Here is a 27,724-nt window from a genome sequence, read left to right on the forward strand (position 1 = left end):
TTGTATCTCGTGTGTTCGTTTCACATGCTTGGTAGTGGGGCCTGGGATGTTGAGTCAATAGGGATGTGGAGGCCATACCTGGGCTCAGTGGGGAAGAGGGCTTCATAGATAGTTGGTGCTCTGCCACGTATTTGACATCCCTGACCTCACAGGATGTGCTTTGAGTGGTAGGAATCTGTAGAAAAGCAGGAGGAAAGAAGCTACACAGTCCAGTGTGACTGACCTATTTAAGTATATCAGACTCTGTGGCATTCTGCAAATTATTTCACTTGAGAAACTTCAGATTCTACCATGTGCAGGGTCAGTTTAAGCCAGAAATGCTATCCAGCAAATACAATGTTTGCTGTACCCAGGCTGGTATTATGAGCCTTATGCTCATAATGCCAGCATGGGACAGGGAGCTGTGTCCTACACAACTAGACAGAGGAACAATTGCTTGAACCAGAGTGGGAGGGGGAGGTGGAAGAAAGGGGGGAAAAAAAGTGAAAGTTGAAACTCTACCTTTTGCTTATGCATTGGCTAATTACTTACTGTCTTTTTTTTTCCTCTGTTGAGTCTCAACTGGACACATTATTTTTAATTTCCCTTTCTAAACACAATGTTATCTAATGTCACTGCCTAGCTACCACCTACCACTGAGCTGAAAATGCTGCAAGAGTGGAAAAGCAACCTTGGTTTACTATGTATTCACAGAAATATAGAAGATTTGAGACACAAACGAATTTTTTTTCTCTACCTTACTGATCTCATGTGCTTCTTAAGGAGTATAGTAGGGACATTTGCATAACTTGACCTCTGTTTAATTTGCAGAGGTGCTAGAGGTACCTCTGACAAGGGCAGAGCCACAGCTTCCACTGACAAAGTTCTTGTGGCCACCCGTTAGACTTTTGTACTTGTCGTTAAAGAAGGGGCTGCTTTAAAGCCTGTCCCTTTAGAGCCTCCAAAGTGACCACTGCCAGAGGATCCACACCAGGAAGCAGCTGGGGGTTCCTTGCCTCCACTTTCAGAGCTACTACACAGCCACCAGGTCACCTGAAATGCCACCAGGCAGCCTCCAGAGGAGCCAAGGCCAGCCTAAGGAAGCCTGGAAAGTGGAAAAACGTGTCTTCAGTGCTAGCCTTTTGCTGTCATCCAAAAAAGACTCTGAGCTTTATGAGGGTGGAGACCATGACTTTCTTACTCGTTTTGGCATCCCTATTACCTGGTACAGTGTATGTAAGTACATAGCTGGTACTCACGAAATCATTGTTGAATGTGTAGATGATGGATGGATGGAGGGATGAATGTATTCCCTCCAAGTGCTCTATGTTAGAATGTCGGCCTGAAACAAACAACAAACCCCCAGATGGCTGTCAGGGGAAGTATTTGATAGTTTGACACAGGAAATAACCACCAAGTGAATGACTTTTTTTTCTTTTTTCTTCTTTTTTGGTAACAGGAGAAGACTTTTTGATGTAGTACTGAAGCTGAAAGTTGTTTTCTTCCTGTTAAGGTTAGGGCAGTGTAACATATTGAAGAGAGGGAAAAGAAATTGCTGGGTATTGTTAGCAGGCAGCTGTAGAAATCAGCACTGGAGAATTTTCCTTGAAGAATGGAATTCTTCTCTTACACTCCAGTGATGCTTGAATCTGTACAATAGCAAATAGGAATGGGAATAGCTAAAGCTAAATAAATACAGTTTATAAAGACTTTTACCCAAAATCTCAACTCAGAGTACTCTTAGACTCCATCATCTATATATGACTTATCAACCCTGAAAACAGAAAGTCACTGCTCGAGGGTGGATAAGTTGGGGAGATGGGATGCGACTGGGCATAAAACATGATGAACCCAAAAGAGGTTTAGCAAATAGTGTTAGACTGACAGAGGTTTATTCTTAACTATTTTTAGCTATAGTTTTTACTAGTAACTCAGTCAAAATGACTGAATAAAGGGCAGCAACAGCTTTATTGAAGTATAATTTACATACCATAAAATTTGTGTTAATGAGTATACATTCCAATTTTACAGTGAATTCATTCAACCATCACTAAAATCTAGTTTTAGAACATTTCTATCACTCTCAAAATTTGTTATTCCCATTTGTAGTCAAACCCCACTCCCATGCCTAACCCAGGCAATTACTGTTCTGCTTTTTTGTCTCCATAAATTTGCCATTTCCAGAAATTTCATATAAATAAGATCATGCAAGATATAGTCTTTTGTGTCTGTCTTCCTTCACTTTGCATGATGTTTTTGAGGTTCATCTATGTTGTGCATGTATCAATGATTTGTTTCTTTTTATTGCTGAATAGTATTCCATTGTGGAATACCACATTTTGTTTAACCAGTCAATGGGCATTTGGATTGTGTCCATTTTTTAGCTATTATGAATCATAATTCTAAGAGAATTTTTATACAAATCTTTGTGTGAACATATATTATTTTTTCTCTTGGGTATATATACTTAGGAAAGGAATTTCTGGGTCATATGCTAAAATTATGTTTTACTATTTAAGATATTGCCAAACTATTTGCAAAAGTGGATGTACCATTTTACATTCTCACCAGTATGTGGGTTCATTCCAGTTTCCCCACATCTCCCACACTTGATAAAGTCAGTCTTTTGGGTCATAGTCATTCTCTTGAGTTCCTAGTGATACCTCGTTGTGACTTTTCATTTGCATTTCCAACACCAAGGATGTCAAGCATCTTTTCGTGTGTTTATTAGCCATTCAGATAGCTTCTTTTTTTCTAAACATAAGTCCTTCATCAGATATATAATTTACAAATATTTTCTGTGACTTGTCTGTTCATTCCCTTAATGGCACCTTCTGAAGAGCAAAAGTTTTTAATTTTGATGCAGTCCAATGTATCATTTTTTTTCTTTTATGAACTGTGCTTTTGGTGTTGCTTCCATATTTTTTTCTTTTTTGTTGTTGTTGTTTTTATTTTCTTTGTTTTACTTCTTTTCTTTATATTTTTATATTCATATATTTTTTAATGTGTTGTATCTATATTCATGCCTAAGTTAAACTTAATAGGTATTTCATAACAGAGTGTTTATCTGATTGCACTTCTCTTTCCTTCATAAAATCACATGTTAAAAGAGCCCCCCTGGGAATTTTTAAGGTAAGATGGACCCACTTGACAATTTCAATAAACATTATGATGCCTCAAAGGCCAGATAATAATAGTGGTTTATCAAGGACTTACTGTGTGCCAGGTACTGTTTTAAGCTCTTTGCTGGTATTAACTCATTTAATCCTAATGCTCTCGTGTAATATCGTTATTATCACCACTCTAGAGGTGAGCAGACATACAGAAGAGCTAAGTAAGTTGTCCAGAAAGTGGCAGAGCTGGGATTTGAGCTCAGCCGATCTGGCTCCTAAACCTGAACATTTAACCATCATGTTATATTGCCTCAAGCAACTTCCTCTACAGAATGACTCCTCAGATATGATCTGTTTCTGTGGGGGTTTGTGGTGGGTGTCCGACATAGTATCACCCAATCCCTCTTCTCTGGAAACTGTCTGATCTGCTCAGAGGGAGGATTCCTATTTAATTGTGTGAACTTCCCATTGCACTCATCACTTCCCCTCTCCAAACACAGCCATTGTTGATTAAGCCAACCGTGAACAATAACCTAAGTTTAGTATATCCTACTCTCACTCCCCCTTGAGGTTTAAGACATATAGGAATTGGGAGCCAAGTCAAGTCACTGGATGGGACCTCTACCAACGGCCACTGCAGTGCCAGGACTGTTCTTGGTTTCTCCCTTCCTGTAATTCCATGGTTCATGGAGATACCTCTGTATTCTTCTGCTACATTCCCTTTCTGCTTAAGGAAGCGCAGGTTGTTATCTGTTTCTTGCAACCAACAAACCATCACTACCACAGGCAGCCAGGGCCGAGGCTCACTCCGTCTCCCCAGGGTTCACAGGCTGTCCCATCACAATATGTATTTCAGGACCCCTACCAGACCTGAAGTCCTCACTGAGACCTCACTGAGCACTGGTGACACTGGCCACTGGTGACACTTGCTTGTCAAGTGTGTTTTCGCTGAGATAGTCTTTCTAGGCTTTCCAGGAGACAATCAGCTTATCTGATAAACTAAACTGTGCTAATGAGAGAGAGAGAGAGAGAGCTGGAAGAAACTTTCAGTCCCTCCTTTTTACTCCCAGGTAGAATGTGATGTGTATACTATAACAGGGTACTCTTTCCAACCTGAGTGGCTTTAATAGTAGCTATTTCAGGTCAGAAAAGAGTAAAGGAATGTTTGGGGGCAATAGGGGTTTTATTATGCCCCTCTATTTGCTTCCTCTGAACAGCAAGCAGCTTCTTGCCTCTTAGCAGAGGGCGGGTTGCTGAGAAAAGAGTCACCACTATATTCCACCAGTGACAGCAGTAGGTCCAGAGAATGACTTCAGAAAGAGCAGCAGCTCCAAAAGTGATGCTCGCTCCAGTGACAGTAACAAGTGGCAAGAAGTTGTGGTCTGGGGCACGTGGTGAGAGAAAAACAATGGCGTTGGAGTCAAATCAACCTATATTCAAAATTCCAGCTCATTGCACACACAGGCACGTTCTGGGCCTATTTCCTCAACTGTCAAATACAGTTGATGATAGCAACGTTGACGGGTTGCGGATTCATTTGTGGAAAGCCTGGCACACACTGTTTCCTGTGTATTATTCAGGTTTATCTTCTTCAAAAAGTAGTAACTCCTCAGCTCTTTCCCTCTCTCTCTCTCTCTCTCTCTCTCTCTCTCTCTCTCTCTCTCTCTCACACACACACACACACACACACACACACACACACACACACACAATGGTTCGTTAAAAGATCATAATTCTGAGTGTAAAATTGAGACATTTCACAAGTGTGGTTCTATAATTGTTCGAGTCAGTCAATACACACTCAGTGCCAGCTTTCTAAAAAGCCATGATCTACAAGACTAGAGGAAATTTTCCTGTAGTTGCCACTTGGAGAGTATCTCTTGGATTTTGCAGTAAATGTTACCAAACAATTGAAAAACTATCTGAAGTTTCAGAATATTCAAAAATCAATGTTACTTTCCTTGCTACTTATTTGCCAACAGTTGCAAGAAAGCAGCTGAAAATTTCATTTTCCAAGCGTAAAGGGATACTTTTCTAATTTTTCCAATACCTTTGTTTTTCCCACTAAGTTTCACAAACTCATTAGAACCCCTGGAACCACATAATAAAGAGATCTAAATCTGAAGTGAGTGCCTGAAAAACCCATAGGAAAATCTAACAATCTAAACTTTACAAGTGAGTCCAGATGTAAATAAATGATTTAAAAAATCACAGTGGCTAACATTTATTGAGTGCTGACTATGTACAAGGCAGTGTGCAAAGGATTTTAAATGGATTTTTTAAATTAATCCTCAGAAGTCTATAAGGTACATACTATTCTTAATTCAGTTTCTTAGGTGAAGAAATTCAAATGTAGAATGTGGAAACAACATGGGTTTTCACATTTTGATTATCCATTTATTCATCAATGGACACTTTACTTTGGTTGCTTCCACCTTTTGGCTCTTGTGAATAATGTTTCTCTGAGCATGGTGTAATGACTATCTGTTGTATTCCCTACTTTCAATTCTTTTGGGGCTATACCCATTAACCAAGACGTTTTAAATACTTTTCTTCCTTTTGTTATTGGACAGTTATTCTTTGCATTTCGTTTGCTTTTTGTAAATGTCTCCATTTATGAAGCAATTACAAACAGGTAATTATCTGGGGAGACTCTTTCGTCATCTTCAGATAATAGCATGGAGAACAGCAGGAGAGGCCGGGCTGGCTCACAGCGTGGGTAAATGTAGGCACATGCAGCAGACTCATAAAGCAGACAGCATTTTTCAGGTCAAATATATTTTAAATATAACTTCTCTCCCTTGGTTAACATGGCCTCTTGACATGTTTTTTTTTTTTTTCTTTTTTCTTTTTTTTTTTTTTGGCTTTAAGGACATGACAAGCCACTGAATAATTTAGATAGAGTTAAAAGGGAAAAGGGGTCCTAGTGAAAAAAATGTTGTGGTTCTGAGATCTGCTGAAAATCAGGAAGGAAATGTATAAGCACATTAGTGATGTTAAAGTCCATCTTAAAAAAGACAAAAGGATCTAATTTTAAAAGGAAAAAAAAACTGGACAGGATCAGCTAGAGCAGAGCACTGAGTGAGATAAATGCCCTTAGAAGTCCGCGTCTGCCTCTATTCAACTTTTAGCAGACTTTTACCAATTTTTATAAGAATCCCACTAAGTAATTATTTTCTCAAATATTCAGCTTAAGCCAAAATAATCTACTCCCCTGACATACACCTGGGGAGGACTCTTTTTTTTTTTTTTCATCTGGGTAAAGCATCTGCCAGAATTGTCCTTTGGTAGTTTTCCCCCTATTTAAACCATCCTTCACTACTTCCTCACTTTATTACTATAGTAGCATGGCAGGATAGAGAGACCATGAAACCCTGGGAATGAGAGACCTGGGCTTCAATCCTGGCCCTGCCTTTGACTGACATTGTAGCCTCATATTTTTTACATAGCCTCCCTCGATCTGTTTCCTAACCTGAAAAGAGGGATAAAAAATACCCAACGCAAAGAATTTTTTTAAAGGATCATATGAGATAAATTCCTAACATGTAATATATGCTTAATAACTGCACTGCTTCTCTGGATTCAGGGGTGAATGAATAGTTCCCAATCCATCTTCTATATTTTCTTCACATAATGTAAATATGTGAAAGGGAGGTCCTTACTTTCTAAATCTTGTATTTATAGATAAAGACATGTAATGTAAAAGCTACAGTTTTTGCCACAGAATCGTTATGAAGGGATTGAGCAAAGGTGATGTCATTTATACAGAAGTTGAAAGATAAGGAAAGGCACAGCACAAAATAAAATATACAAATGGTCTTTCACTCAACAAAAGGAGGAGGGACTATTAGAGATTAAAAGAAATTTAAAAGGCTTAATAATTCAATGTAATGTTTGGACTGAACAAACCAACAGTGAAAAGACATTTTTGATACAGTCAGGAAATTTTCAATATGAACTCGGTATTATATTTTGTTCAGGAACATTTTTATTTTTGTTACATATGATAATGGCATTGTGGTTATATTTTTTAAATGTTTTTATCTGTGGGAGATGCCTACTGAAATATTTATAGGATTTCCCTGAAACTACCCTAATACGGAAAAAAAAAAAAAAACTACAGATGAAACATGAGTAGCAAAAATTAGGGGACATTTTGAAACTGGGTGATGTGTGCATGGAGGCTCATTAAATTCTTCTCTCTATGTATATATTTGAAATTTGCCATTATAATTTTTTTTTTTTTTTAATTAAGACCGCTATTTGGAGAATAGATGGGAAGAGGGACAAGAGTAAAAGTACATAAACCAACCCGACAATGGAAATGTAAAAAGGTGGTCATATTTTATTGATTTCAGAAGTGGAATCAATAGGACTTGGTGAAGAATTTGATATGTAAGGTAAAAGGAAATGTTAGATTTCTGTTTTAGGGAGCTGGTACCATTTGTTGAGATAAGGATTCCTAGAAGAAGTGCAGGTTTGGGGGAGATCAATCAAGGAGAAACTTTCCAGGAGTTAACTGGCTCTACATATTGGGAGTTCGCCAGAGAAGTATGACCTTCAGATATAGATCTATGAGCCGTTGACATTTAGATGGCATATAAAGCCATGGGAAAGACTAGAAGTGCCCAGAAGAAAGTATACAACAAGGAAAGGGCCCAGGAGCAAGCTCTGAGGGATTCCAGCCCTTAAAGGTAAGGAGGAAGAAGAGATAGCACAAAGAGTAAGAACCAGCCAGAGAGAAAAGAAGACTCTCAGGAGAATAAGGTGTGATGAAAACTAAGGGAACAGTGTTCTAAACGCTGATTAGCAATAGTTGAAATAATTCTTTAAGAACTCTGCTTAGTATCCAGGGATTCAAACAGGCTTTTTTTTTTTCAGCTTCTCTACTAATCACATTATATTATAAGCTACCCATGCTATCAAATTTACAGCATTGTTTCCATTACATAAATATTTTCAAGTTACAAGCTACTGACATAAAGAAACTTGAGAACACAACCACTCCTTAACTGAGGACTGTCATAAGCAAAGTGAAAGGAAAGTTTAACAAGCACTTGTTGAATTCTTACTATGTTTTCACAAAGTTTTACTGTGCCAGAGAATGTAGTAGGGACCAACATTTATTGAGAATCTTTTAGGTGACGATAGCTAACATGTATAAAAGTGCTTACTTCGTGGTAGGCACTATATACTGTTTTTGTCGTTAACTGTTTTAATCCTCACCATAATTCCATAATGCAGGTTTTATCATTGTATTCATTTTACAATGAGGAAACTGAGGTGTCAGAAGTAAATTCCCTAAGATGAATGGAGCCTGTATTTGAACACTTACAATCTGATTCCAGAACCAATCCACTTAATAGCTACTCTGTATTACTTACATTTTTATATCTGGTCCATTATTCTATAAAATCTTTAAAGCACTACATTACAGATATTGTTATGTGCATTTATTTTAAAAATTACTAAAAAGAAACTTGGAAAGGTTAAATAACTGCCAGAGGTCACACATTCACTATGATCAGCTTGGAGAATCTAACGAAGATTATCAAGACACCCACCCACACACACAAAAAACACTACATTTTATATCTAATATGCCAGACTGTATGATAGGTACAAAAAAAATGTGCTTTTGGTTCTCAAGGATCTCATGATGGGAGGAAGACAAAAATTATTTAAGTAAGGCCGTGTCTGATAAATACCAAACGAGTGGTACAAACAATAATTATTAGGGAAATTCTGAGAAGCAAGAATCCACTGGGTCGTGAACAATGACCAAGATTTAGATAAATACAAAAGAGACAGGAGAGATTTTCTGGCTGAAAGAGCAGCATTTATAAAGGGATAATAGGGCAGCATGGTGCCAAAAGAAGGCAGACAACGATACAAATTTCAACTCTGCCCACGTACTTATGCATGGCCTTGGCACTTAGCCTTTCTAAGCTTTAGCCTTCTCACCTGTGCAATGGGTCATTAAAACCTACCTCTTGAATTTGGTATTTATTATTGAGGTATGTGATTCATACACAGAACTTGAAGTAAGAAGGACTAGAGGCTAAATACTATCATGATAAAGTCTGAGGGGATGCCTAACTCTGGAGCATCTTTGGCGTGATTATACTGTCTGTTTGATTTGGGGACACCCCAGATTCTAAAAGCATTTATATGTGGTTTTTGAAGATTTTCTTAATTTAAATTTCTTTCGAAAATTTCATGACAAGGGGTATTCTATCAAGTTGGTTCACCCAGTGGTTTTCTGCTTTAACACTCATTTACATGATGGCTCTGGGAACGTCATTTTCATTTATATGGTTTTTCTCAGTTACAGCTTAAGAAAGGGGGACATTTCAAGTATAATCTGTTCATTACATCACAGACATTAGCAATGACAAAATTATAGAACTGTTAGATTTATTTAGTGTGGTGTAGGCAGGTTTGGTGGCCAAGCCTACAACTGCTGAAAAAGAGTACAGACAGAATTTGACATATATCTTGAGACAAATAAGCAGTTATTACAGAGTAGAAAACATGCCAAATTGCCTCATTTTTTTCTTACATATAAGTATTTGGTTTCCCCAAGACAGAAATCTTAAAGGCACACAAACTACCCTAGGAGAATGTGAGTTCTGGGTTTTCCCATAATAGCAATGGTCTAATACGCTCTTATCGGTTTCTCAAATGATTAAGTGCTAGAATTTATAAAATGACTGCACAGAGTTTGAATACAATCTTTGACCAAGAAAACAAAATAAAACTAACTGAGGATTTAAGCCATGGCTTTTCTTTTTTTGCATCAACAAGAAGCCTTCTTAACCTTCTCAACCTCCAATTCCAGCTATGCAGGGTACTACAAAGGAATAGAACTATATTTATATATTATACACTATATATATGTACATATATATGTATCTTTATATATTTATATATTATACAATATATATTTATATATATTATGATAAATATATATAGTGTATATACACACACACACACATACATGCATATACACATATGCACACACACACACAGAGGGAAACCCCGTAAGAAAGTGCCTTGAAAAGATCAATTTTCAATATTGTTTTGTGAATGAAATAATGTAATAATATTTAAGGTTAATGACTATCAGTGCTACCACTAACCATGCTTAACTGGAAGCTAAACAGCATAACACTTGTTAATGCTAATAAGCATTAACTGTTAATTAGGAAAATTGTAAATTTGGGGTGTTTTAAATCTAATTTTGGATTTACAATAAGACATGCACTTGTATGGACTTTTGAAATGAAGCTAATGAGGTATAGATGTTACGTGAAGTAAAACTTTTAAGGAGGTAAATAACATGAAAAATCACGAATACTGTATCAGGTAAATGCATCAAGAATTTTAGGTGAGCACACTATTAATTCACTTCCCCTGAAAGGGGAAAAACTAATGTTGAGCTTCCTCTAGTCCCCAGGGCTAGGATATGGCTATTTTCTATACTTTATCTTACAACAGGTTTGCAAGCCAGAGGTTATTATCCCCATGTTATAGATGAGAAAACCACGTCTCAACATGATTAAGGAATTTGCCTAAGAACACACAGCTAATAAGTGGTGGAAGTGAACATCAACTATCCTGTTTTCCACTATTCCACAGCATCTTAGGAAAAGAAAACTAAACGAATACATTTTGAATGCCTATTATGTGAAAAGCACCATGCCAAACATGAAAAAATACATATGCTGATCTTACGATTTTATCTTCTAGTACAGGCAGGACCAACTACATAATGTGAGGGACCCAGTGCAAAATGAAAAAGCAGGCCTCTTGTTCAAAAGTTATTAAAAATTTCAAGATGGTGACATCAGAGCATTAAACAGATCATGGGACCTTTCTAAGCACAGAGCCCTGTCACATGTCCAGGAGGCTGGCCCTGAGTATAGGAGGGCAAATGATGGCCTGCTGCCCAAATCCAGCCCACTGCCTGTTTTTGTACAGAGGGGATAAGAATAGTTTTCACATTTTTAAATGTTTTTAAAAAGAAGAATATTTGTGACATGGGAAAATTTTACAGAATTCAAATTTTAGTGTCCATAAATGAAGTTTTATTAAGAATACAGCTACACTCATTCTTTATATATCCTATGGCTGTTTTTGCACAAGAAAGGCAAGAGTTGAGTAATTACAACAAAGACCATCTGGCCCTTAAAGTCTTAAATATTTATTATGTGGCTCTTTACAGAAAAAGTTAGCGAACTCTTGTTCAAGTAGGAAGGTACAAAACAAGTGACAAAAGAAAGGAGCACTATAGTGTTACTCAGAGTCGAAAGAGAAGAAACCACATTACATTGAAAATATCAGAAAAGATGCTCTTTCTTGGAGAAAGTGAAGACTTTGAATAATGCACAGGGGTGGGAATGGGCATTTCAGGCAGAGGAAATCACCTCTGCACACCAGAGGAGTGGGACAGCACTATGTTTGGGCAAGATGAAAAGTCCGCTTTGACTATAAGGCAGTTTTAAGTGAAAGGGAAAAGTAAGACATAAGAATTTTAACTTTATTTTGGTAGGGTGGGGGAGTAACAGAAGACTCTTTGAGGAAGAGAGTGACTTGCTCAGTATGCTTTAAGATAATTCATCTGGCAACAATGTGTGGAATGGGTCACAGCAGAAACAGACAGAGTCCACAAGGCTTAAATCTAAGAGTTGAGAAGAAGTGCCAACCCAAAAAGGGTGTTCTTAGTAGAAATGATTTACTAGTAGATGTGCCAATTGACTGATGGTTGGAGAAAAAGCAGAGAACAGAGTGCCAGGTTTGAAGGCTGGGTAATTTCAAAGATGGTGATAACGGTTAATGAAAAGAAACTGGTTTTGTGACAAAGATGATGACTTCAGTTTGCACACATGACCAGTTCAAGTTGCCAGTGGAATATCCTAGTGAAGATTTCAAGGAAATAGGAAAAAGGGGCTCAAACCCAAAAGTGAGTTCAGTGCTAAGAGATGTAGATTCTAGCATTCTGCATGAATTTTCTACATAGAGATAATAGTTTAATACAAGTTTAATGATTTCCAGTATAACAGAATAAAACAAACGTATTTTCAACTATTTTACACATTCTCTCAAACTTTGAATAATCCTAGCTCCAATCTTCTAAAACTGACTCTGAAAAAAAATCAATTGCCCAAAGGTCAAGGAGAGTTTCAAAAACAAAAGAAGAAAACGAAAAAGAAAAAAAACACAGTACACCCAGGTAATATCTGCTTCCATGAACTCAGAGTTTCAGGCTTTCAGAATTCTCACAGTTTCACGCAATAATTGTCAAGTCAGTAAAGTTAAATTTATTTGAAATTCATTCATTCAGAATTCAATGACCCCCCCCCAAAAAAAACCTCTACTTTACCCTGCACTTTGCTCTCTTTGAACCTCTTCGCCCATCAAAACCTCGGTTCATTAAAAAAAAAGCCGATGTCTTGTACTAAGGGTAGGTGTATTTCAGTCTTTTCTCTAATAATAGTTAAGTTCCCGCACTTTTTGGCACAAGGCATTTTTGGAACAGAAAGTGCTTTCTATTGCCCAACAGTCACATCATAAACCTACCTATGAGTAACCCTTTAAAGTGCCTGAATCATGCATTTAAATATGCGATTTATTTTATTCTTATAAACAGTTGATTTAGGCTCAGAGTACAAAATTGTTTGGGATCATCGGTTTGTTAACTGAGTTTGGCAAAGTAAATTGGAAAGAGTTCACCCGGGTTAAGACACCAGAGGATGAAATACTTGTCAATTCAAGAAAAAAACCTTCACGGGGCTCTAGGTGTGGACACTGCGCGCTGGGTTACTTCTCCAGCCACTTTCCCCAGCACAAAGGAATACGCAATCACCAACTGTTTGGTGGCGTTAGTGACTGAATTACAGTTTGCATTAAAGACACCTTTTGGGTTTCGGAGGGTTTCTAAGCCCTTCACAACAGTGAAACCCGCTGACGTCCGGGAAGCCAACACGCGGATCCTCCCGGAGCCAGAGGGCCAAGGCCAGTTTGAAGGGGCGGTGGGGGCCGGAGAGAAACACCGCGGAGGAAACACCGTGAAGGGTACCGCGCGTGTCCGGCCGCCGCCGCGAAGGCGCGGGAGGCCCCGCCCCTCGGCTCCCCTCGCTCCGCCCCTCGGCCCCGCCCCTTCCCGGGCCTCGTACCCGCGCACCCCGCCCGCGGGCGGAAGCGAGAGCGAGGCTGAACGCCTGACGTCAAGGCGACACCGCCAAACCTCGCCCAGAGTCAGGCGTGTAAACCAGCCGGAGAGGCGGTGGCGGCGGCAGCGGCAGGACCGCCGTGGCGCCGGGACCAGCGACCCGGAGGAAGCGCGAGGCGCGGGGCGACGCTGGCTGCGGGGACTCGGTGACAGCGTGAGAGGTTCGCAGAGTGCGTGCGTGGCCGATGGAGGGAGCGGCGGCAGCGGCAGCGGCCGTGCGGGGCGGGGGCCCGGCGCCGGCTCAGCGGAGCGGGTGGGGTGCGGCGCGGGCCGGGCGGGGCGCGCGCGGCGGTCAGGGGCCCCGGCGGCGGCGGCGGTCTCGGAGCGCGGCAGGTGGTGCGAGGGACCGGCGCCGGGCAGGCAAGCGCGCTGCCTCCCGGGCCGGCGGGGGCGAGCTGCTGCCGCCGCCGCCGCCGCCGCCGCGGGGAAACAGCGCGCTTTGCGGAAGGGGTCAAATGTCTGAAATATGGCGGAGGAAGTGAGAGCCCGAGGACCCCCCCCACCACCACCACCACTCCTTTCTGCCCGCGGCCGCCTTAACCTCTCTCCTTGCCTGTAGTCCCCCGTCCCGGAGCCCCCTCGCTGGCCGCCTCGGTTCTCTTCCTGGTGTGGGTGGAAGTTAGAACGGAAACCAGAAAGTTGTCTTTTGCAAAGACCCAGCTTCCCCCAGCCCCGAGCCAGGGCGAGTAGCGTTCGGGGGAAACCACTCCCCGGCGCCCTGCAGGCTCGAGCCTGACAAGGAAAAAGTTTGCCTGAAACGGGGCTGGTTTGCTCCATTTGTTGAGGGAAGTGGCAGGAGGACGGCCGCGGAGGGAGCCCCACCTAGTCTGGCAGCCACCACTGCGTAGAGAAAAACTGTTAAAGGGGCCTTTCCCCTTCGTCAGCAAGAGGAAATCTTTTACAGAAGGAGAGAAAACCCAGGAAGTTTGTCCTCTTCTCTTTTTCGCCATCTCGATTATGTCCAATCCTAAAACTGACTGTCAGCGCCATGAATTTTATTTAAAACTACCTCCAGTGAACCGGACCATCCGATTTTTCTTCTGAAAAAAACTGAGGGCTTTTGGAGAAAAGATCATCCTTGCAAGTTTAAGCAGATTTGCTTTCCCTTCGCCTGCACCCCCCCCCATCCTCTTTATTAGTTTAGAAAACCATTTTTGCCCTGCTACTCCTGTTTCGTATGAACATCAGCAGTTCTGTATTACAGTAACGGGAAGTCACATTTTTAACAGGGTAGAAAGTTGACACTAAATGAAGATTGTGATTTTAATATTTTAAAATTAATTCAGTCTAATTGGATTTTTGTTTGATAATAGCATGTAATATATATCGAGTGCTGGTAACTTAAAGCTTCTAACTTGTAAATTCATTAACCCTCTTTTTTTGTAATTAGAATGCTGTGGACTTGCTCAACAAAACCTTATCTTAGCAAGAAGTAACTTATAAAAAAGGAAGACGTTCATTTAACTTCAAGTTCATATCACTCCCAAAAGCTGACTCTTAAGTAGTATTTGAGTCATAATGGAGTCATGGGACTTTTTTAAGGCCCATAAAGGACTATTTTATTTAGATCATCCAGTCCCACCCTCTCATTTTATGGAGGAGGAAACTGAGGCCTAGAAAAGATAACTAATTAGTGATCCTGTTGACTTTTAGGACAGCAGTCTATCCTACAGGAGGGCCCCTAGAGGAAGAAAGACGACATTTTTATAGTGAGTTACATCTTACAGAGGGTGATATTCCCATCAAACCAGGGGAAAAAGGTGGATACCTTAGTGGAACTGGAAGTTTAGGTACTTTTATTCCCAGGTTTTAGGAGAGGAGATTGATACTCAGGAAATTAAAGTTAAGACACAGAGCCCTCAGTGATCATTTTACTTGAGCCCATCTCTGCACTACACAGTGTTTTCACTTGCATTTCCTTGTTTGGCATTCACAATAAATTGTGAGGCTGCCTTATCTGAGGAATCCCCAAAGTAAATCTTTGAAATACATGTAGGCAGTTTTGTTTGTTTGTTTTTTGGGGTTTTTTTGGCAGTTTGGTTTTAATGTGCCAGGTACCAGGATACACCTGAGGAGCCCAGTAATAAATTGGGATAATTTTAAAATGTGGTATAGGGCAAGAAAATGAATGCTCTTTGTGTCTTTTGCCTTCCCCCTACCCCATGAAAGTCATCTCTTTTCCTGTCTGTGACACATATCACTTCCTATCTTCTGTTGTCTTTATATGTATTTTTGTTACGTGTCTATCCCACTAAATTGTGAACTCTAAAGACAGGATGTGTTCTCTGTGGGCCCCAAAGCACTGCCATGATACCTTGCACATAGACAATCCCAGTTTGTTAAGTGGAAGCACGATGAGGGCAAGAACTTTGTTTCGTTCTCCACTGTATTCTCAGTTCCTACAACCTTGCCTGTGTGTATAGTGTTTAGCATTTAGCTTTAGGGATTAACTGTAATGAATATTTGAAGAGAGGATATTTGAAGAGAACTTTGTATCCCTTCAAAAAGAAACATTTCCACATTGGCTTTGGAATCTAACTTTACTAATTGATTTTCATTTTATCTTCAAAACAATCCTTTACTATAGAATTTCAATATTTTCTCTTAGCTGTATAAAGGGAAGATGAGCACCCATGGTAAGAAGCCACCCACCATGTAAGGAGGGCCTAGTCAAGTGTGATAGAGAATTGATCATAGAAATCATTGATCCACGTACATAAGGATCTTACCAAGTGTAGTTTCCAGTGTTCCGGTGTAATTCAGGATTGGTAGAAGGCCTATTATGCAGAGGTTGATAACATGGTAACTGCTATACATGTTGTTATAAAGTCGCGGGGGTGGCTGGCGTTGGTTAGCACATAGTGCTAATAACAAGGTTGCCGGTTCCATCCCAGATTCCATCCCCAGTGGGCCACTGTGAGCTGCACCCTCCTTAAAAAAAAAACAAAATTAAAGTCTAAGATTTGGTTGAGAAACTGCTCATGTTCAGTTTTGACCTTAATTGTAGGTACTTGATGAATATTTGTTAAAGTGTAATCAGTGGAACTAGATCTGATACAAAGGGAATTTGGCTGATTTTATAAACCTGTCATTTTTTTCCCCCCAGAATGTAGTTTAAACAGGCAATTGTATTATTGAATACCAACTTCTTCCTGATATGTATGGATCGTTTTCCTAAAGACTTAAAATAATGTGTTTTATGTGTTCCTGTGTGTGTGTGGATAAAGAAGGTGAGTATTGATTTGTAGTCTCTAGATTTGACTGGCACCAGGAGTCATTTAGTATTTATGAACTAAATATTAGAAAGCTGTTGTTTCCATTATGGCAATGATGTCTACATGTTCAGTCTAGGAAAACTTCAAAAGATTGATCTTTCTCAAACTTTGTAAGACCATATAAGGTTGTGACTAAATACATGCCTTGATATTTTTCCCCCTGCTATCATTTTTGAGGACTCCATGGTCTTAGAGATTAGGCTGATGTTTTTACTGTTAACCTTTTCCAATTGAATTTCCTTTAGAAAAAATTAAGAAACAGACATTTTGGCTGATGTAATGATTCATTGTAACATTGGACAAGTTTCCCACTAAACAGGAGTACTGTTTAGTGCCATGGCACCCTTGTGCTGAAAGCCTCATGTTTTTCAGTGTTCTTAGATATTTTGCAGTAGTATTGAAAGGTATTAATTACATTTTGAGGATTTAAGTCTTGTAGTTTATCAGTTCTGTGGAAACCTTATGAACACAATGGAAGCAGTAGATGCGTACAATGAATTTATCCATTTGCAGTACAGACTGGCTTGCTAGATAATCTGTTGTACTTTGTTTGAACCTAGTTGAGCACTGGATTCTAAGATCAATATCTTTAGTCGTAGAGTTTCTATTTTAAAGAAGAAAGGTTATGAGAAACTTTTGTGCTGCCTTTAAAAAATTTAAATCTCTTTTTTAAATGTACCACTAACAAAAAGAAATAGCATTTCTCCATACATCCTAACACTGGTGTGTTTATTACTGTTAGTCAAATTCACGGTACACAGCAATTGATTATTATTTCAGTAGTGATTCAGAAAGAATTTTTCCTTTGTATCAGTAGAGGATCAAAAAATTTTAAACTGTGTCCAAGGAACCTTGAAGCTTAGAAAAGAAAAATAGGAAAATTTATGGGACTGTACCAGGTTTTACAATAATATTTAAATCACTTAATCGAAAGGAAAAGTGTTTGCAACATGAATTGCAGAATTTCCATCTGGTTTTTATTATATGGAACAATATTCTAGAGTATTACTATGCTTAAAATTGTTTGCTGGCATATAAGGTGCTCAAGTACTAGAAATGTTACTTTTAAATTAAGAATTTTACTCTAACCACAGAGAGTAATTATCTAATGTTCTGATTTTGAATTTTACATTGAGCTGAATCCTATGCTTACTCTTGTAGTTACGCAATTTTATAATTTTGGGGTTATGCTACTACATGCGTGTGCGCGCGCGCACTGTATCAGTGAGACCCTGTAAATTTAAACCGGATTCTGCTCTCATGAGACAACTTGCTGGGTAATCTTCTCCACTGGGGAATAGATTTTTTTTAACTGTTGTACAAGTAGACTGAATAAAGATGTTAAAGGAAGAGAGCATCTGTTAGAAGCAGTGACAAATAATTTTGATCACTTTAAATTGTTGGTTCTTAGAGTCATCACTTTGACTACATCACAGAGCTGTTGCTGAGTTTCTTAGTAGCTGGTTTGAAATTTATTTCAGTAAATACATACTTTTAATAAAATAATATTTTCTCCTATGTTTAAAACTTAGTGTTTCGCTAAGTAACTTTATTTTGAATATATACAATGAACTGATTGCCCTATTGGTGGATTACCACTGTCTGTTGCTTTCTTTTTCTTTGTCTTGTGGGAAGGGAAAAAAGATGAAAGAAAATCTGTTTTGTCCATTTAATAGCAGTTTTTGGCAAAAGCTTCTGGAGAGGAAATGGAAACTGTTACATGAAATAAAATTCTAATTATCTTCTAAAATTTATCCTTCTCATTAGAATATATTTTTCAAGTCACTTTATTCTAAAAAAAAAAAAAATAGGGTGACTTTGTAAAAGTTCTTAGTTAATGGAACTGAGGGTATTAATAAAGACTATAAATATAAGTTATTTTCATTTAATAGTTTTTAGGTGTCAAAGTGGTATTCCCATTATATCCAATTGTTACCTTGTCTTTTAAGGTTGCAGTGAGAGTATTACTATTACTTCGTTATGCTTACATAGTTTTATCTGCTGCTTCTGAGATTGTAAGTTATTGTTAAGCTCCTTGGTAACAATAGCAAAACTCAGGAATTCCTCAGCAATCGTGAATTCTGTGCTGTACAGATAATAAAGAAGGATAGGGATGAGCAGTGTAAACGTGTATCTATTATTTTCTCCTGCTCTTGAAATTGTTGAACTGGGATATTACACTGAATTTGTATTGGTAAGACTGGCTGAGTTTTCAAATATGTTTGTATTTCTGATTTTCTTGTTAAAATGTTTAGAATACAGAAAAGTATAAATGAAGAAATTAATACCACTTCTAATCCTACCAGTACAATGAATTTTAGGCAAAATTTGTACTTCCCTTTCTGAATCTTTCTTACCACCTTGCTTCCTCAGTGGGAAAGATGACATATACTACTTAGAGTTGTCTAGGGTTAAATGGAGTATTATACATAAATGTTTATAAAAGAGTATACTAATGTAGTATTAGTTCTTGTTTGTTATAAAGTTTTTATTTCCCTGTAGCGTTGCTACTCCCAGTGGAAGGTGATTTGATTATTTGATTTTTAAGATTCCCCTTAAGGTCTGAATGAAGACTAAGAAGGAATCATTGTGAATGTGAACAGCTTAACACATAAATTGTCTAGCTCAGTGGGTTTCAAAGTATGATCCAAGGAATCCTGCAGATTACCTAGACATTTTCAGAGAGTCTGCAAGTACAAAATTATTTTTACAGAATACTGATAATGTTCTTTGCCTTTTTCACTGTGTTGACATTTGTACCAGTGGTACAAAAGCAGTAGTAGGTAAAACTTCTGGTACCTCAGAGCGAATCAGGTCAGAACGCCATACTGTATTAGCAGTCATTATATTCTTCACTGCCATGCACTAACAATTTAAAAAAAAAAATTTCCACGTAAATGTACTCGAACAAGTAAACATTTTTTTCATCAAATCTCAACTCTTGTACACATCATTTTAATATACTGTGACACATGGGAATTATGCTTTGAACACTTTTTGCTGCCATACTAAAGTCATGGTTGACTCTAGGGAAAGCATTTTGTGTGATTATTTGAGTTGCAGATTGGACTAGCCACTATTTTCATGAACACCATTTTTATTTGGTAAGGTATGGTTATCTGACTTGGGTATTAGGCTAACATTTTTCTGAAAAACAAAGTGAGCCTGTTGCTGTAAGGAAAAAAAATGACAGTATTTTATGGTCAATGATAAAGTTCTAGTTTTCAAGTGAAAATTAGAATTTTGGAAATACTTGTATCAGCCACTGTGCTCTTGACAGCTTCCCAATATTTACAAGATTTTTCTGATGATATGGTGATGTTCATGAAAATGTTTGTTGTGTTTTTTTAATAGTATGTGATGAAATGTGTCAGTATTTGAAGATCTGCATAACTCTGAACCAGTATTTTCCAAGTGACCAATGCGTGATATTACAAAATCATGCTTGGTAAGAAATCCTTCCCAAGTTCTAGCTAGACCTATGAATGGATCTTAATGTTACAGAGATCATTTTGACAAGGTTTTTTATTCCAGTATACTGCAACCAATTGTCCAGTTTTGGTGTAGTATGAAAGGAGATTATCCACATTTATAAAAAAAGGCTATCGAAAATATTCCTGCTGTCTGTCTGGTTATCAGTCACTTTTTCTCTTCTTTGTATTATTCATTTTTCCATGTTTTGCGCTGTTTAACATCACTTTTGTGAGGCAGTGTTTTCAGGTGCTTTATCTTGAAATCTGTTATTAATATAGAATCATTTTAGGTTTCATTTCTTTGCAGTCTTTGAGTAGTCCATTCAACTTTTAATCACAGTAATTGTTATTTTTTTCAGCCTATTTTTGGTTTTAATACTTTTGTACACCTGATTATTCATCTATAGATAGATTACATGTGTGTCCAAGTCTTGGCATAACCTTAAAAGAGCAGATTTTTCAATAGTTGACTTGCACAATTTTAGGGTATGTGGTAGCTTTCCTATATTGAAGCTATGGACTTTTTTTTTTCCCATATCAAGTTTAATAATGTCTCCTTGCCCTGAGAATTTGGTGTGTTGTCTCCCTTCAGTAGATACTTTTCCAAAACAAATGTTACTTGGTAATGTTCTTACCTTCCCAGAGAAAGCTGTTCCTTTTTCATGTTTGTTCAAGAACAATTGTAGCAATCCTTGTTAAACAACTGTTTTTCTAAGCCTCATGTCATAGGACAGCTCCAAATTTGTAAGGGTTTTTAAGCTAACCTGCGTTCAGTTGAAGTAGTAATAAGTTTCAGATTATGAAAGAAATAAAAAAGATAAATTATAATTTATACTGTACTCAGTTCCTTGGAAATTTAAGTGTCATTTACTTCCACAGAGATAATAAAAATTGGTGTGTTCTGTGAAGAAAGAGGGTATTGAGTCTGAGCACCACTATTAACAGAACAGGGTTGACCAGAGGAAGAGACAGGGATGTGGAGTAGGTTAGACAGGAGTAAAGTGTAAATATTCTAACTTCAGGGTAGCTTCAGGGGTTAGGCACCATTGAACTCCTGCCTAGTGGAGCTAATACCACAGTAAGGGAGGAAATTTAATAAGAAGCTTTAGTTCTCTATATATTAAGTAATTAACTGGTCAGCTGTTCTGGCCCTTCTGAATTAGGAAACATACTAAGATGTTTTATGTCCAGGACATCCAGATTAGTCACAAGGTTGCCCCTGGCTGTTGCTTATGCGGTTTTTGTTGCTAGTTTAAGGGGGGAAAGTGTCTATTTCAGGTTTTTGTTTTGTTTTTAACTTTTTATTGGGGAATATTGGGGAACAGTGTGTTTCTCCAGGGCCCATCAGCTCCAAGTTAAGCCCTTGTCCTTCAGTCTAGTGGAGGGCGCAGCTCAGCTCCAAGCCACTCGCTGTTTTCAATCTTTAGTTTGCAGGGGGCGCAGCCCACCATCCCATGCAGGAATTGAACCGGCAACCTTGTTGTTCAGAGCTCACACTGTAACCAACTGAGCCATCCGGCTGCCCCTCCGGAAGCTAAGTGGCAGCTCATTGTCTTCAACCTAGTTGTGGAGGGCGCAGCTCACTGGCCCATGGGGGAGTCCAACCGGCAACCCGGTTGTTCAGAGCTCACGCTCCAACCAACTGAGCCATCCGGCCGCCCCCCTGTTTTAGGTTTTTTTTATACTTAAGCTTTTTTTTCCTTCCGAAAGCCCTGTCACCTTACTTCATCATCCTTCAACAAAGAGAAGACAGAATTTGCAAGCTTTTAAAGACAGAACGGCATTCATAACATTTTTCTATTGTTCACATGACAGTAGTGGTGATGGTGTTAATAGGCAATGAAGAGGTGGAAGAGCAGGAAGTAGAGCAGAAAGGAGTGAGGACGGTGAGTAAGAGGTTCTCTTTCTAATGAGCCAGGCCACTGTGACCGCTGTTCACTTTCGAGTTCTGGTTTGAGCAGGATGATGAATCCCACTTTGAAAAGCTTGTGATGCTTTAGTGATAGAGCTTGTCCTCCACGTGTACAGGATAAATTGGCGTTACTACCTACGGGAGATGGTGGTGGTGGTCAAGTAAACGTTTCCTCACTAAAGGTTTCAGCACTGAGTTGAGAGTACTTTGGCTATTTTTACTCCCCAGCAAGCCCTTACTGCACTTTTCTCTGAACTTACAGCTGACACTTAGATCATTTTACTCTTAAGTTTTAGCTGATTCCTTTGAGCATGAGGGATACATCTGAAAAATTAGGTGCTAATTTTGAGGTGTTGCTAGACCTTTGATTCTACTTATTGTCTTAAATAGTATGATTTGTTTTGTGGTGATAACTTTGACCTGGGTGGCCTGGGCTTCAGTTCTCTGTCTGGTACTGGCCTTGGAACCTTGAACAAGTTAACTCCTCTCAGAACTTCATGTAGAAAAAGTTTGATTGAATGTCAATAAAGTTCTTTTTGAGCTCTAAAATCTTAGGTTTCTGTGTTACTGCCCTTGTTTGAGCCAGTCATCTCTTTTCTGGACTCCTGCAGGGGCTTCCTAGCTTGTTTCCCTTCTTGTCGTCCTTCCTCTACCTCAGCCTCCACCCAGAAGACAAAGTCATCTTTTAAAAATGTAAATCAGATCACATAACACCCTCCAGTCCCAATTTTCTCCTCAGTGGCTTAAAATAAAAACCAGATTTCATTTCTGGCTTACTATTTCACATGTTTAGCTCCTTTCACTAAACTCTAGCTGTGCTGGACTTCTTTTTTTTTCTTCATTAAAATATAGTTGACACAATACTGGACTTCTTTCTGATCTTGACCCAACAAGCCCTTTATCACCTTTTGAGTTTTCGTGCTTCCAGTTGCTTTCTGCCTATCATGATCTTTCCCCAGCTGTCTGCAATTCTGCCTCGGTCTCAACATCAGATTTCAGTCAACTCATGTATGTACAGTTTTTCCTGATCACCTTGTGTAAAGGAGCATCCTCTCTTCATTAAAGTGTTATATCAGTTTTCAACCATAATTCCTCGTTGGTTAGGGCATCTGTCTCTTGAGGACTCATTCATCTGACTTCATGTTATCGAGAGCTAGTTGTTCTAAGTTAAGTGTGTTACTAGGATTAGATTGAGTAATTATGCACAAAAGGTTCTTAACACAGAGATGAAAAGTTAATCAATGTGTAATGTGAATAGCTGTTCAAAATAATAACACCCAAATGAGTGGTACCGATGAGTGCTTGTAAAGTCAGAGGGAGAAGTAAAAACTATTAGGCTCTGGTAGTCTAGGAAGACATTAAAAATGAGGTGGGAATTTGTGCATGGTATTAAAGTGGTTTGTAAGTTTTAGACTAACAGCGAATCCAGGTAGGCAGCAATACAGAAATTAGAAAGTGCAAAGTATGTTCAAAGGAGTGTTTTCTTGTAGTAGATGTTTGAGAAATAGACTATAGGTTCACAACCCCTCGCCTACAACCCTTGGTGCCAGGCATTTTGGAATTCAGAATTGGGGGGAAAGATTTGTTTTGAATTTTAGTATGAGTAATCAAGACTTAATATTTCTAAAGTAAAACATGAATAGTCACATTAAATAGGATAAATAAAAACTATAAACAGCCACACATGAGTGTATAGGTGAAGTTTCGCTGTGTAAAAAATTTGTATCGGGTCAGGTTTTACCACCAAATTAGTTGAGAAACTTGCAGATTTCAGAGATTTTTGGATTTCAGAATTTCTGTGAGGTCTGAAACCATGACTTTGTGTCTTTGGGAAGGACACCAGGGCCTGAAAATGTTACTTTAAAGCAATTAGTTTAGAAACAGTCTCTACCAAGGAATTCTTGTTAGCACTGACGTGGAATGCGCTGCTGCGGGTAATGAGTCTTAAGTGTATGGGAGAACCACATCGTTTCTGCTCCAGTCCAGTGAAATGTTTGGATTCATCAGTGTATACTGGTACCTGAAGAATAGGAAGTGTTAAAAAAAGTTGAATGATTGAAAGCTCATATTTTAGCGACAATTTCTTCTTGATAGATTTGTAAAGCCTTATAGGATATCATGCAGTTTTTCTCCCAGTTGATAAGGTTTTAAGAATTATATAGTACATTTAATTGTGAGGTGAGAGAGTAGAATGTAACTTTACAATAGGAATATTGTTTTTAAATTTTTGATGGAATCACTTGGTATTGACAAGAAAAGAAATAACTATCTGAAGATGCTACTTTGGAACTCAGAATTGATTCTAAGAAGTGCTGCCCACTTTTCGATGTTTTTCCCATATACTCTACTTATTCTAGCAGCCTAATTCATACTCAGACTTCAGTTCTCCTTGCCGTTTCCCATCCATTTGGTATACATTAATGTCCAAGGACACAAACGTGTATGTGCTGTTTTTTTTATACTGTTTTTTTGGATATCTCATGGAATTGCAAAGACCGGCATGTTTCAAAGCCACTTTTTTTTAAAAGGTGCTTACTTGCAAAACAATCATTGTGTAAATGGAGTAATGTGTGGGAGAGCCAAAATGTAAGTATTCCTATGGCTTCCAAAATGTGGCATATTTTTTATTTTTCTAAGTGGTCTTTATTTTACTGGATACTAAAGGCATCTTTGAATAAACTGAAGGTTAGAGTATAAAAGGAGGAAATGTTAAAACAGTCAAAAAGTCAAAAACAACTTCATAAAACAGTTAGTTGCACAAGCCAGTGAGGGCATTAAGCAGGCTGCTTAGATTGAGATATTAAAATTATGGGAAGTGCCACTACTTCAACTGTATTTTGTTAGTTGGTTAATTTTTCTCCTCTGAACTTTTGGCAGGTTTACTAGGGAATTTTCCATTAGGAATGTCCTGGTCTTGAAATTTTATTTAGAATGTAATGTGGTCATGCAAATGATGAACTCACAGTTCTGAAATTATTGTGATTTTTATTATGGTTTCAAAGGTATTTGGGGGCAGTCGTATTAAGCTTCGTCATTTAATCCTGGTTAGGTTAACAGTAAAATTAAATTTAAAAATTTTATAAGCATTCGTTCCTTCTCTCATGGAAGACACTAATTCTGTTTATTTCTGAATTTAGCCTTATGTTGAAACAGACTATAAAATTATGTTTTTAAAAATATTCTCCCATCTTTGTGGAAGATGGTATGTTGTAATATCTGAGTATTTACATTAAAAGAAATGTTTGTGGCGTTCTTCCATTTATGAAAATGGGTGTGGTTTGTTCTGGAATCCTTACCCTTAACTTGAATTCTAATTAATCTGCTACTACAAAAGTGCTTCACCTCTGATTTCTTATACGTCTGCCCCTACAGCTCATAAACTGTACTTTGTATAGTATTTGCTTGAAGTACATGAAAACAAATATTTTCCCTAACTAATGGAGCTACCTCTGTGGTTGATGTGGTTGTCTCGTGCTGCAACCTGTCCTTAGGAATCATTATTGAGCACCTTTAGCGTTTGTGTTAAATTCTGGAATCACAAGTTCAGGAGACATGGAGAAGATGTGCTTCAGCTAGGAACACAGAAAAACATCTAGTTAGCCTTCTTACCCCCAATAATGGTTATCCCTTTGGAGTGGTGGTATGTTTTTTTCTCTGTGATTATGGAAGCTAACACATTAAGAATAGGTTATTTAACTTACTGAAGAATCTGATTTCTGGAGACCTGAGAAACAACAGACACTATTCTTTTCTGTACTGAATTGGGAAACTCTTATTTGGAGACAGAAAGATGAATAAGATGGTCTCTGGTGGACCCTGACCTTTTTTTGCTAGGATATTAGGTCTTAGGGTCTTAAGGAGGAAGGAAGATGTCATCATAGTCTCCAGAGGTGCTTTTTAAAAGTTACACATGCAAAATCCCTCCTATAATGAGAGATGTTAATGATAACCACTGTTTTCATCATCTCATCATTTAACTATCCTGGACTTCTGGGTTTTCACATTTAAATTGGATCTGACCTTGAGAACCTCCCCTGCCACCATTTCTAGCAGTGACTTTGTTTTGCCACCTCTTCAAGTATGCCATGCGTGGTTCCTTCCTGTCATGCTAGGGTGTGACCCACATGAGCCAGAGTACATCTGACAGAAACATAACATCCGACTAAAAATGTCTCATATAGATGTACGGATGTGTGTGTGTTCACATTTATCTTTAGAGACTCAGTGTCTGAAAAGACGCAGACCTAAATGAGTCTTGGCAGACAGCCTTGCTTTATAAAAATGAAAATGCCAGGTACTAGCTCTCCCAGTTTCCCTTGCATCTAAGGTGCAAGTACTTGACAGAGGCCTGGCAAACAAAAAAGGATTTTTCTAAAATAATCTGAAGGGAAACTTTGCAGAGCCCCAATGGCCTGCATGCTTTAATGTTAGACTGTTTATTATATTAACTACTTCCAGAATCAAATATTCCAGATTTAATAGATCAGATTTAGCTTTGTATACAAAAACATAGTGTACCCAAGATGTCCTTTTCAATTTTATCTATAAAACTTGATGGAGTTGTTAGGGGCTTACCTTGTTGCCACAGGTTCCCCTAATAACACTGTTTTATCATCCTCAGGAATGGCCTTAACTAAATCTGTGGAATGTTGTAAAAATGAGCAACATCAACTATGCTGGAACCAAAATCATTGTTTTTGGTCGACAATCTTGAAGCATCAGGTGGACTATTCGCAGTGATTCTTTTCAGGTTTTTTGTAGGGGTTTCTCGCATATTATTTTGCAGCTAATTAATTCATCTTTGTAAAATTCACACAATAGTGCTAACCATTTATAATAAAGTATTCTACAGCAGAAGTTTTCAAATTATTTTTTAGAGTTACAATCCTGTTTCTCCTTCCCTAAACAGTAGACATTGATAATTGAGAGTTGTACTCTTTCCCTTTGAGTCCAGAGTTGATCTCAGAATCATTCTTAACTTTGCGCTCCAAGTAGCCATTCATATTTTGAGTTTGGTGGTTGAGCTAGTACCCATTGGCCACCAGTGAATTAATGGACAAGATCTATTCTTAACTCTTCCAGGCTCTAGCCTGTAGGGTAAATTTTTTTTCCTGTGAAGGGCCAGACAATAAATATTTTAGACTATGTAGACCAAACAGTCTTTCTCACAACCACTCAACTCTTCCATTGTGTTGTGAGTAACCATGGACAATATGCAGTTGCATGGCTGTGTTTCAACAAAACTTTATTTACAGAAAGGTTGGCAGCTGATGAGTTTGGCCTGAGGGCTAGAGTTTGCCAACTCCAGGGCAAGAAACGGTTTTGATTCATTCAACAAATAATTGCCTTCTATATTCCCGGGACTACGGTAAGTGTGATTATGCAGCAGTTAACATTAAAGATAGATCCCTGGCCATGAGGTATTTAACTGAGTATTTTTAATGCACAGGAGCAGGTCCAAAGCAGATTTTTGAGAAAAAAATATGGCCTGCCCAATACATCTGCCTTATTTGTCAATACAAGTGAGATCTTAGGCAAATACCTAAGTGCCATGTTCTGTGGTGGTAGTACTAATACTAACTAAAAGGACTCTCAGTATGCTTTAGCTATCAGATGCTGGGGTATCAAAGTTAACATCCTGTTATGAAAAATCGGGAGCCTGAGAAGTTTGCATCTGGTATCTGTACTGCCTACACATAGTAGGTACTTACTGCCTACACATAATAGGCACTTAGCAT

At 38.5% G+C, this 27,724-nt stretch overlaps 1 protein-coding gene across 2 annotated transcripts in view; it reads left to right on the top strand.

The window, feature by feature from the left end:
- Positions 1–12,832: 12,832 nt before the first annotated feature.
- RAP1B (RAP1B, member of RAS oncogene family) overlaps positions 12,833–27,724 on the top strand; it is a 39,923-nt gene continuing 25,031 nt past the window's right edge. Inside the window, exon 1 of one of the 2 annotated variants that reach the window (XR_012493920.2) lies at positions 12,833–13,487. The gene's annotated coding sequence lies outside the window, so the exon portion shown is untranslated. The remainder of the gene's footprint in view (positions 13,488–27,724) is intronic. The other variant, XM_019748970.2, reaches the window with a different exon arrangement.

This window comes from Rhinolophus sinicus, chromosome 1 (assembly GCF_057876585.1).
Source record: "Rhinolophus sinicus isolate RSI-liver-muscle chromosome 1, RSI-T2T, whole genome shotgun sequence".
Classification (NCBI taxonomy): domain Eukaryota; kingdom Metazoa; phylum Chordata; class Mammalia; order Chiroptera; family Rhinolophidae; genus Rhinolophus; species Rhinolophus sinicus.